Below are 12,605 nucleotides of genomic sequence, written 5' to 3' on the forward strand. Positions count from 1 at the left end.
CGCAAGTCCCGCGCTCTCCGCCTTCGCCGCCCGTCCGCCTCCCTCGCCGGCCGCCGCCGTCGTCGTCCCCCATTGCGCCGTCGAAGTCCCGCATTGCGCCATCGTCGTCCCCCGGCCGGCCCTCCTCGATCCCCTCCTCGTCCGTCGACGGGCCTAGCCCCCGGCCCGGCCACCTCGTCGCCGGCTGCATCGCCCCTCGTCGCCGGCTCCATCCTCGTCGCCCCTCGTCGCCCCTCGTCGCCCCTCGCCGGCCGCCGTCGTCGTCTTCGCCTCGGCCGCCGTCGTCCCGCCGTCGTCGTCTTCGTCCTCGTCGCCGCCCCGGCCGCCGCTGTCCCGCACGCCGCCCGGCCGCCGCCGTCCCGCCGTCACGCCGCCCCGGCCGCCGCCGTCCCGCCGCCCCGGCCGCCGCCCCGCGCGCGAGAGGTCTGCCGCGCCGGCCGGTGCGCCGGGAGAGGGTTTTCTTTTAATTTTTAATTTTGTTTTTTTTAGATGGAATTGTAATTTGGTTAAGTTAGATTTTTAGATTTCTAATTTTGTTAAGTTAGATTTTTAGATTTCTAGTTAGTTTGTTAAGTTAGATTTGTAGTTAGCTTGTTAACTACCGTCCCGCCGTCGTGATCGCCGCCGTCCCGCCGAGTAGCTACCGTGAGAGTCGCCTTGTAGCCGTCGTGATCGCCGCCGAGTAGCCGCCGTGATCGCCGCCGTCCTGCCGCCCATCACAACGTAGTAGCTTAGGCACCGCCCGTGGTTCCGGTGAACCGCCTCCGCCGCCCTGACCGCCGCCGTCCCGCCTCCGCCGCCCTGACCGCCGTCGTCCCGCCTCCGCCGCCCTTATCGCCGCCGTAGAAATTCGTCAAAATTCGTAGAAATTCGTCAAAATTCGTAGAAATTCGTAGAAATTTGTAGAAATTCATAGAAAATCGTAGAAATTTGTAGAAATTCATAGAAATTCGTTGAAATTTGTATAAATTCATAGAAATTCATAGAAATTCGTAGAAATTCATAGAAATTCGTAGAAATTCATAGAAATTTGTAGAAATTTGTATAAATTCATAGAAATTCATAGAAATTCATAGAAATTCATAGAAATTCATAGAAATTCATAGAAATTTGTATAAATTCATAGAAATTTGTATAAATTCATAGAAATTTGTATAAAGATTCCGGACTTTGTACGATTCATGTTATTTTATGATTTCATTATATACATGTATGATTCCGAACTGTGATTATATATAAATTTGTATTAAGACGATTTCTATGACTGTCATGTATGATTCCATGTATGTTTCCAGCAATAGTTGAAATGGCAGACGATGAGACCGCAAGGTATATCATGGAGCAGATAATCGCTGGTGATGGTAGTGGCGACAACGTTCCACTATCATACACGGATGAAGAGGGCACCCAGGCGGACATGTTCCTCAACATGTCTGCCGATGGGAATGAAGAGCAACAGCCGCAGCAACAACTTGCCGTGGCGGAAGGTTCCGGCGAGGTATATACAACCATTCTTGTATTGTTTCACGCCACCGCTACTAGTACGTACTAATTAACGAATCTTAAACTGTTAGCCCTCCGGATCGACACAAGGGCAGAAGACCCGAGGTCGTACAAAGGTGATGGAAGGGAGGCTTGTCATCACCGAAGTTACAGATGAGGGCAGGCCGGTTGCTCCCGAGAAAGTCGCAAAGAAGTACATTAGTCAAATTGGGGCAATCGTCCGGGACAACGTGCCTATCAGCATCAGAGAATGGAAGGGCAGAAGCGATAATCCGTACGCCCTTCCAGAGACAGAAAAGAATATGCTGTGGGAAGACGTGAAGAGGCATTTCACATTCCCCGAAGATTATAGCGAGAAGGATGTCAAAGCGTGGACACTTAAGAAGATGGCTACTCAATTCCAGACATTCAAGAAGATGCTGGACACCCACTACATCAAGAAGGGCAAAACTCCAGACTTCAACGCGTGGCCCAAGTTGAGGGACCACTGGGATGCATTTGTTGAATACAAGAGGAGTGAAAAAGGTGTGAAAAAGATCACGACCAACGTTGCAAATGCTAGTCAGAAGGGCTACCACCATCATTTGGGGCGAGGTGGGTATGGCTCAGCAATTCCCAAGTGGAGAAAGATGGAACAAGATCTGATCGAACGGGGAATCATACCTGCAACTATTGAATGGCCCGAACGATCAAAGAACTGGTACTACGCTCATGGAGGCTCCCTAAGCCAAGAGGATGGGACGCTGATTTTCAATGACAGAATACGTGAGAAGGCCGAACATCTCATGAAGAACATTGAAGATTCCAAGGCTGGGAGGTTGAGGGTGGACCGAGAAAATGATGAGCTCACATTGGCCCTCGGTAATCCAGAGCACCCAGGACGTTGCCGGGGGTTCGGGGTGGTTCCGTGGAAGTTCGCTTTCCGAGGCGACAGTGCCTCTTACAGAAGCCGGAAGCGAAGAAAGGAAAAGATGGAGGAGAGCTGGCGGCAGATGCTAGAACAACGAATGATGGATGAAATCAATCGGCGGGTGGCCGACGCAGTTGCGGAGTTGGCGCAATCTGGAGCACTGCCGAATCCTCACACCGCCAGCCCTTCTCAACGCCTCGGGAGCAGTTGTGCTTCTACAGGGGTCCCCGATTCGCAGACGCCCAGGTTACCCGTGGAGGAGCAACGGTTCCCCGTGGATGCCATCACGCAACGGACCTCATGTGAGCTGCATGCACCGGTCGGCAACCTCACTATTAAGGTATACTTATACATAATATTTATGCAATCTTGTCAATTGATCCAGGCCTCGAGATCGGAGTTCAACTTGTTTACTTCTGCTATATGTACAGGTAGCGTACGGGAGTGCATTACCAACGCTGGCAGGGCAGAGCAGTCATGGCATGGACATTCCAACAGGCTACGCCAGCGTCTGCGTCGAGCAAATAGTAGATGCCCAGTATGAAGGTCTAGAGCTCGACTTCCCGGGAGGCGACGGGGAAAAGACATTGGCAGATGCGCTTCATGGGATCATTCTATGGAAGAAACGCTACATCATTATTTCCCGCACGGAGCCATCTCCTCAGACCTCAAGACCGCTCCCCGTAGATCCCGAGCAGCGACCTTCTCCTCATACCTCGAGACCGGCATCTCCTGCTCCAGGACCGTCGCTTCCATCTATATCAAGGTCTCCATCTCCACCACATCCTGGTGCTGGGAGCGACGACGACAATAACAACACCCCTCCCCGATCACCGTCGCCGGCACCAAGAGCGGCCCCCTCGAAGGAACCTGCAGCACCACTCAAGAAGTCACGAGCACCGCCTCCCAAGCAAAGACAGCCTCGAAAGAAGAAAACAAAGGTCGACCCTGAAGTGGCTCGCAAGGAACGCTTTGAGGCAATGTCTCATGCGGAACAGTGGGCAGAAATCCAACGAGAGGCCAGTGAGTGGTTCAAGAAACAAGCCGAATTAAAAAAGGCAAGGGAGATGGAGCCACCGCCAGTAAGTCGGCGGGATTTAAACTTTTTTATCAGGATGGAGGAAGGAGCCAAGAAAAGGATACCACTCTTGTCAAACTATGAACGGGCTCTAGTAAAGGCTGATGAAAAGGATAAAAGAAAAGGAAAATCATCCTCCAAAGGTTCAGTCCCCGACCTCAGCCATTTATCAAAGAAAGATGCTCAACGGGTAAAAGCAATACCCTTGGATCAACAAGAAAATATATTGAAGTTCATGGAAGAAACAGGTCTGGGACTTGATGAATGCATAGGGCAAGTCGAGACGCCAACTGCACCGCCCCCTGAGCCGAGATGGCCTTATGAGCTAGGCAAGCCTCTAGTGAAGCCGGCAATGGTACGGAAGCTGTCAACAAAGATGTACGAATTCCATCAATGGTACATGACGGCATCCGCCAAATCGAGGGAGATGATCGGCATGAAGGTAAAACCGATAGATTTTCACGGTGAAGGGGAGAAAGTGCTGTGGCTAGACTTCAAGGATATATACGAAGTGTACCATCATGATGCCCTGGACGTCTCTCTGATCAGCGCTTGGATTCTGTAAGTGTCCGTTTATTATCTCTACATGTAAATTTTGGCGTGCATCACCGTACTAACTTCATCTTCCATTTCATGTAGGATGCTAATTCAGACATGCCGCCGAGAGGCGTACCTACATGTAGGCTTCATGGATCCATCTGTAGTTAACCAACAACAGATACAATTAGCGCCGGAAAAAACCTTTGCCGAAATATACAATTTCCTACACAAACAAACATTCAAGGATTTCATACTACTTCCATACAACTTCAAGTAAGTGTGTGTATACCGTCTACTTTCGATGTCTTTTTCCTTATCTCTACATGTTAGTTAGCTCTAATATGCATGAACATTTTACGCACGCAGCTTCCACTGGATCCTTATTATAATTGAGCCTGAAAGAAGCCACGTCACTGTCTTTGATTCGTTACGGAAAGATCCGGTGGACTACCAAGAATTGCAAGACATGCAAGGCTTGTAATAATTCTGGACCTTTATCTCTATGCAAAAATTTATTTCCTAAATTTTATCCCTGTTACACTATGTCATTCATTATTCTAATCCGCAGCGCATGGAAACAATTCATAAGGACACACAAAGGTCCATTCAAAGAAAATCTTACATGGAACACAGACTTCCCGGTACGTATGAAGTCTGCACATTTATTACATTGTATAACACGAATATTTCATAACTTATTTTTTTCCGCACTGAAGTGCTTAAGACAGGAACCCGGGAATAACCTATGTGGCTACTACATCTGTGAGCACATGCACAGTTTTTTGGGACCCAAGGGACCGAAGATGACGCCGCACAACTTTAAAGTACGTAAAATAAATATATTACTAGTTAATTATTTTCTAGCTCCTTATATGTATTTGTTCATGTAACATTGACAAATTTCCAAATTATAGATGTTAAATATTCAACAAGGACTCTTGAAGGAAGAAAGAGTAGCGGCAATATGTGAAGGTCTCATTGGATTCATAATGGACGAGGTGGTAAATCCAAGAGGAGAATTTTATTACGATGGACGACAATTAGACACTCCTCTCAGCAACACCACGACGGGAAGATCGTAGGAAGATACTTTGATTTATTTGTATATATGATCGATTTGTACTAATTAAGCTAGTTGAATTGTGTATATGAATTGTGTATAAGGATTGTGTATATATATCGTAGTTGTATAATTACAAATCCCATTCGTTTAAATACTAGTTGATTTCGTTCTAAAAAAATCTCAACTACAAGGTTAACAAATTAAAAGGGCCGCGGTACTACTATATACGTATACGTGATGCATGCATGAAAAATTCAGGCGTCACCAGTGCCATGCGAGCGCAATTTAGTCCCGGTTGGAATTGAGCCGGGACTAAAGGGGACCCCTTTAGTCCCGGTTGGGAAATCCAACCGGGACTAAAGGGCCTGTCCCGCGCCTGGCGTGGCAGGCCCTTTAGTCCCGGTTGGTGACACCAACCGGGACTAAAGGGGGTCCTTTACTCCCGGTTAAAATACCCGGGACTAAAGACCCCCCCCCTTTTGTCCCGGTTGGTTTATCCCGGATGGATATCCGAGAGATATGCACCCTACCAACCGGGACTAAAGGTCAATTCTCTACCAGTGTGCATAAACTTCTGGCAAAGCATACTCGACATATATATGTTGTGACTGAAAGTTGGATTTGAGTTGATTTTCTCAAAGGAAAAAGGTAAAGTAGATTGTTTATTATTTTTCATGCATGAAATAGTAAATGTTTATGAGAAGGGGCTTTTAGCTCCTTTTGGCTTGCTAATTGGCATTTACTGTGAAATAGAAACATAGAGGTGGACGGAGAGAGACTTTATTATTGAAAGCAAGGCCAACCAAATTAATAGGACATGGCAAGGATAAGGCCATTCACGGTGCAAGTTTCATGAGAGTATCATATGAATTTAACAATGTGAGATATTGGTGAATTAGAATGATAAGACACAATGTTTATGAAGAGAGAGATGCTAGGAGGATGAAATTATCTCATCGAACATGGTTAATTACCAATGCCTTGGAAATTTTTTTGAAACTCCCATTGAGAGTGGTTGGGTTTCCACTCTATACATTTCATCAACTCCTATTGATCATCTGAGTGCAATATTTAAATTATATGCTAGCCTCGGAAATCATGAAATGAAACTTTGCATTGTGAGACTTAATTTTATTCATCAATTCAAACATCATTATATGACATGGCACTCTTGGAAATTGCACAATAAGACCTGGACATAGAGCCCACTAGATTGTCTCATAGGTGGGGTCTTCTACTGCCCTTTAAACAGGTTAAACCAAAGGTTATTAACCCCGATCAAAAGGTTGACTAAATATGGACACGACTAACCACTTTGTATTGTTTACATGGTGACTAAATAGGTGGAACGGCCACATAGTCAAACAAGTACAACTGCTTGCTACTAGCATGAGATTCGGAAGATTTTTGGTTGACTATTTAAGAGACAGTTGTAAGCTATCAGTTAAATTTAATTTTACTAGTTCTACAAACAGATAGATTCAATTTCTGAGTCATTTAGTCAGATTACTAACAGAGAGAGTGAAATTAAATGTAAGAATCTATCTGATCTGGAACCAGGGTACTGTATGACATACTCCTTTAGCAGTGAAATCTTTGGTAGAGGTAATTTATGCTACTTAATTTACCCTCTTTGTTCGTCATTGTACTTCTACTCTCTAAATTAAGATAACCATATCACAAATTTTGAATCTATCATTATGCTCTTATTGACTTGTTAGCACCAGTCCTATTGCCATTGTTAGGCTTCCCAGTCAATAATGCATATTGGATATCCTCCAGGTCCATCAGTGCACGGAGAAACTAAAACCCTATATATTGTAATCAAAATCTAACCGAAACTATGCATTTACTAAAATTTCTCAGGAACCAAGATTAGATGGAGTCAAAAACACCAGATCAATTGGTACTTGCACTAGGAACACTACTATGGCCTAGGAAGGGCTATGAGCCTTTTTCAGGCCTACCAACTGGCATTTAATATCTAGAGGTTAGAGGTGAACGCCACAAGCCTTTGCTGCAAGCTAACGAGCAAACTTAATCCCATATGGCATCACGTATCTAGTCAGCAAGGTACCTTGAAGAAATTCGCCACTATCACGATCGCAACATCAAAGAATGTTCGTTCCACATAGGCGACATGGTCCTCAAGCATATCCAAGACACCAAGGGGCTGCACAAGCTGAATTCACCATGGGAGGGTCCTTTCATCGTCTCCAAGGTCACTAGACCTGGGTTGTATAGGCTCCAAACTCTCACTGGGGAAGAAGTCGACAACTCATGGAACATCGAACACCTATGACGATTCTACCCATAGTTTGCATACTCATGTAATTAAACTGGCCTTCGGCCTCAGCTGTATAATTACAATTCAATAAAGCAGAGTTAATTTTTATCGTAAAATGACTAGTCTCTGTCTGATTACAACTTGCAAAAGCAAGATCGCCGAGCTATTCAGCTCCCACGGGTACTATCACCCAACTCGTGGCTTGTATTCACAAGACTGCACAGATATTTCTCGAGTTATTCAACTCATCTTTCATCACATGATAGGACTGGCTGTCCTTCGCATCAATATGCGTGTGTTTGCACTGGTCCTCTCCCAATGCTACATTCTTCTCCGGCTAGCGGCCTCTCCCATCACGATTTCCTACTGCCACCGCAAGCTTGGCCGCTGGAATATGTGGTCGCCACGCTCGATCGCCTCGACCGTGGTGCCCCGCCGCTAGATCAAGCGCTCGCTCCCGTTCCACTCAAGTGCCCGAGATGAAGAGGAGTGACAGTGTTGAAGTTGGACACAATCATCCGCTGAAATTGGAGAAATATATATATGAGCGTCCCGCATCTGAGATAAATATTCCCCTTCTGGGATTATCGCGTCATACTCGTCCCCATCGAAACACCGTCAAAAGTAGGTCCGATCTGTCCGGATGCCCACCGGCGGCTACAAGTGCCCCGTAGCTTGATCTTGGTCCTTTCATTTCTTCTCTTCGATTTCTTCTTCTTCCTCTGACCTGAAGGTGAAGGTGCAGCCAGTGCAGCCGTTGGTCTTCCTCTTCTTTGTTTCTTTTCCCTTTTTCTGGTGAGGATTTTTCCTATCTTTTTCCTCCTCCTCCTCCAAGTTCCAAGTGACAGCAGCAATTCGGTGGTCAAATAAAATCAATAACATCCACGGCAGCAAATACGAAATGCATTACCATGGATTTGGATTTCTATCAACTCGTGGCTAGAATTTTTTGCAGTTTAATTTCTTTATAAGTAAAAGAACAAAATTAAACTGCAAACATTCTAGCCACGGTTGTTGTTTAATTTTGGAATATTTCTTTCATCTGATTCTAAATAGCATCGAGCTATAAGATCACCTATTCATCCGATTTGCAGCAGAAACAAGATTTATTTTTCAATTTGGATGGAACATGCTGCCAAGGATGCTGTAGATAGGAGGGAGAAACTGTAAATTAGTAGTCTGTAAGTGGAAGAGCAATACGGGATGGGAAGTTTTTTATATTAGCCTCTGGGACCACGCGCTGCGTCCTCTCCATTAACGGATGCTAAATACGGATGGATATTGATGTTGTATTTGTATCCGGCAAATATGTAAATATGGATATCCGTATTTATATCTGATTTTAATATGGATGCTAAAGCCTAAATGGATGTATCAAGATCTGATTTCCAGTGTTTTTCTCTATCCAAATCCACGTTCGTATTCGAAAAAAATGTGAAATTTTCGACATAATCTATGCTCGTAAAGAATAAAGTCCCTGATGAAACTATCTAAATGTTATATCTATGATAATGGATTCAAAGCATTTATATAATTTTCTAGTCTTGGATATTAAAGCAAACTATATCTCAATGTTATATCTATGATAGTGGATTCAGAGCATTTACATAATTTTCTACTTTGGATATCGAGAACAGGTTGTATCTTAATTATTGCATGTGTTTTACCAGTAACAATGGATCCAAAGAAAATCGGTTGTCTGATTCACGCTTAATAAATGCCCCATCACCCGATTTCACCTTTTATACAATAAATAAATGCCACCATCACCCCCCTTCACCCTTTATAAGCAGGGTGTGAGGAACGGAGCAGGATTCATTATCGTGACATTCCTCTGCACCCAGCCAGTGAATTGGAAGACCAAGACCTGGTTCTTCCAACGCTGCTCTCTCTGCTGGCATTGGCCTCTCGCGCCTCAAATCGCCTCAGAGAGGAACGGAAGAAGACCACCTTCTCCCCATCGTAGCTGTCGACCGCCCGCAAGCACCTCTGCCGGTAGCAGTGCGGCCGCCTCGGTATGGTTCTTCTCCATCCTACTTGGCCGTCCCCTTCCTTGATTTCGAGGATGGGGGATTTGTTGTGCACTCATCCCGTTTAATTTGAAGTTAACCTTAGTTCTTTAGTTTCTTGCCTTCAGCAGATTTCTCGTGCTAAGGTTTGCGGCTGGGGCGCGTGTCTTCTTGTCAAAGATGGAGGGAAATCTGCGACCGCATGCCCTGACCCCCGGAGGAGCCCCCTCCAATATGGAACAACCGCTCTGCTTTGCCCCAGCAGGTCGGGGTTCAGGCTAACCAAGTCGCGTTCACTGCTCCCGCAGTGAACCAGATGCAGGAGATTGAGAATGGGATCAAGGCCTCACTGAGCTTCAATAATGAACCCCGTGGCAGGGCAACGGCCTCGGCCTCTCAGAGGCAGCGCCGGGTCAAGTGGAACGGAGACATGGCCAAGCTGCTCGTGTCGGCCGTGTCCTACATAGACGACGACATCGACGCGGACCATGGCAGTAGGAGTAGGGTGAAGAGGATGGGTAAGTGGAAGCTGGTCTCCTCGGCCATGACCAAGAGGGGCTTCGCTGCGTCGCCACAGCAGTGCGAGGACAAATTCCACGACCTCAACAAGAAGTACAAGAGTCTTACCGAGATCCTCGGGTGGGGAACGGCTTGTGGCATCGTTGAGAAACCGGCTCTCCTTGAACAGATGAACCTATCTGACAAGCTCAAGGACGAGGCCAGGAAGCTCCTGAGCTCGAAGAACCTGCACTACGAGGAGATGTGCTCCTACCACAACCGTAACCGGCAGTGCCTTCTTGATGATCCCTCCCTTCAAAGGATGCTGTGGAGTATGGCACGTGGGAGTCCGGTTGAACAGGGAATGGAGTGCCCGACTGGATATGGTGAGGATGATCACATCGTGCTTCCCGATGACAAGGAGGAGGGAGGCGACGAGTTCAATGATGATCCGGAGGGCAGTACTGAAGATCATCATCATCAGAGAGTTCATGGCACCAAGATGCTGAAGCATGATCGAGAGGAGGGATCTCATCTGTCACAAGATGCTGCCAATGACATGAAAGCAATTCAAATCAAGAGAGAACGTTTGAAGATAAAAAGAGAGACGCTCGAAATGAGGCAGAGCCATATGAAGCAGATGAGGTCCATCAAGGAGCAGGACAAGGAACTACGGAAGATGAGGCTGGACAATGAAATGATGGAGCTGGAAAATGACAAGCTGGAGCTCGAGCTGGAGCTAAAGATTAAGGAAATGGAGATGATGGGCATCAAATCAAAGAGGATTTAGTGATTAAAAGATAAAAATGGTAGAACGAGACACTCTAGAGGTGCTGGTGGTGATCCTTTTATTATTGCCGTAGCTTACAGATTGGAGTATTACATAAATTTTCAGTTTGGCCAAATGCATATCGGTTAAGTTAATGACTGTTCCAGAGTTAGTGTTATCATTGCATCTGTTATCTGTGTTATGCGTTGATGGAGCTGTGTATTTCCTGTTCTGCTTGCTCTGTGTCATTATTATGAGTTTATGACTATGTCTCCAATTATTCAAGAACCTGTCCCGGTTCGTACTGCTTTTGTGGGATAATATGTGTTGAGGTGTTGTCTTTGCACTTTTTGAGTCATTGTTATATTATAATGTCAACCAGGAGCTTGTATCTTCATGATTTCCAGGTTGTTTCAGACAGCTCACGGTTATGTTTCAGAAATGCTGTGGTTTTTCACTGATTTTTAGGATTGCTCAGCTGGACTCATGTTTTGCACGCCATATCGACCATCTTTCAGGACTTCTATACAGGAGCAATACTAGTTTACTAGCAGCTATTCATCTCTACAAGCTATTTTTTTAAAGCATGTTCTGCCTTTCTTTGGACAAATACATGGTGGGCTACAACCTACAAGCCTACAAAACTACACTCATACATTCTAATGGTTTTACTCTATTCTGATGCTTTGCCGATTTATGTAGTGTACACTTTGCATGTAATTATGTGACAGTACAATAGTTCCTGTACGTAGCGCCCAGTTTTGTCGAAAGGGGATGAAGAGCTTGTAATCGCTTCATTTGAGGTACTGCAGAGTTTGATTGATCACTTGATCTAAGGTACTGCACAAAGATTGAGAAACCAATTCCCACTGATGTTTAAGATTGCTTCAGATCATAGGGTCGGTCAAGAAAACTCATCAGAAAATATAGGGCTGCACAAGCACAGGACACCGGGTTTCTCCATTCACCTGTTACTCCTCTCTATAATTTTTCTTTTGCTTACCTATTGTAACTTACCTTCATGCCGTACGTCTTATGTCGCTTGCTAATCACCAGCCGCACGGCCCGCACCCACAGCTTCTCTCATTGTGCGTCATCACCGTGGTCATTGACACTCGACACGTTGCTTCCTATGCAGCTTGCCCCATGCCCGCTGCACTCGCTTCTATCTTGTGTGTCTCCCCACTGTGTCCAATTCCACCCACCATACCAAGTGAAAAAAATTACATTCTTGATGCCTCCCAATTCTATCCCAAGCTACCTATGTTGTTTGCCACAATTGCTTTCTAACCTACAAGAACTTACATTGCAGAGGAAGTATTAGTGTGATTTGGGGAGTGCAAGAAGATATAGCTACATTTATATATGCCCACCAGAATGTCCTCCTAATTCTGAAAAAAATATATCAGCAAAAGGGAAAACAAAACCTAATTAATCTTGAAGTAAAGCTTGATATGAAAATGGATGCACAGATGGGGCAATCTGTTATAGCTTGATGGATGGGTGAATTCGATAACTGTGTGGAAATGAAGGCGAGATATTAAAGTGATGTTATTTTAATTGATTTTTCTTCTTTTTCTTTCTGCAGGATGTTTTGTAAATCCAAATGTCACAAAACAGTCCTGGTAGATATTTTAGCATCTCTATTTAATAACATATTAAATCTTTGTTGTTTATATATATAGTAACTTAACCATGCATATCTTTTATATATTTGTGGAATCCGCGGTTCTGCATTCACTATCATTATTAGACTTTGTTAGACTTTGTGGGAATGTAGCAATCCAGCAAAGGAACTAAAGATTATTTTCATATTAGTTAAATACCAATTTTAATCATATAATACATAGTTCCACAATTGCTTCCCATCCACCTGGAAAAGGAAAGTTAGCAGGAATAATTCTAGAAAGGAATTATGGTTCCCAAGGGTTCAGAAATTGACTTCTTT

At 44.9% G+C, this 12,605-nt stretch overlaps 1 pseudogene; it reads left to right on the forward strand.

Annotated features, from left to right (window-relative positions):
- Window positions 1-9,570: 9,570 nt before the first annotated feature.
- Window positions 9,571-10,678, forward strand: LOC101759636 (annotated as a pseudogene).
- The last annotated feature ends 1,927 nt before the right edge of the window (window positions 10,679-12,605 follow it).

This window comes from Setaria italica, chromosome I (assembly GCF_000263155.2).
Source record: "Setaria italica strain Yugu1 chromosome I, Setaria_italica_v2.0, whole genome shotgun sequence".
Lineage (NCBI taxonomy): Eukaryota > Viridiplantae > Streptophyta > Magnoliopsida > Poales > Poaceae > Setaria > Setaria italica.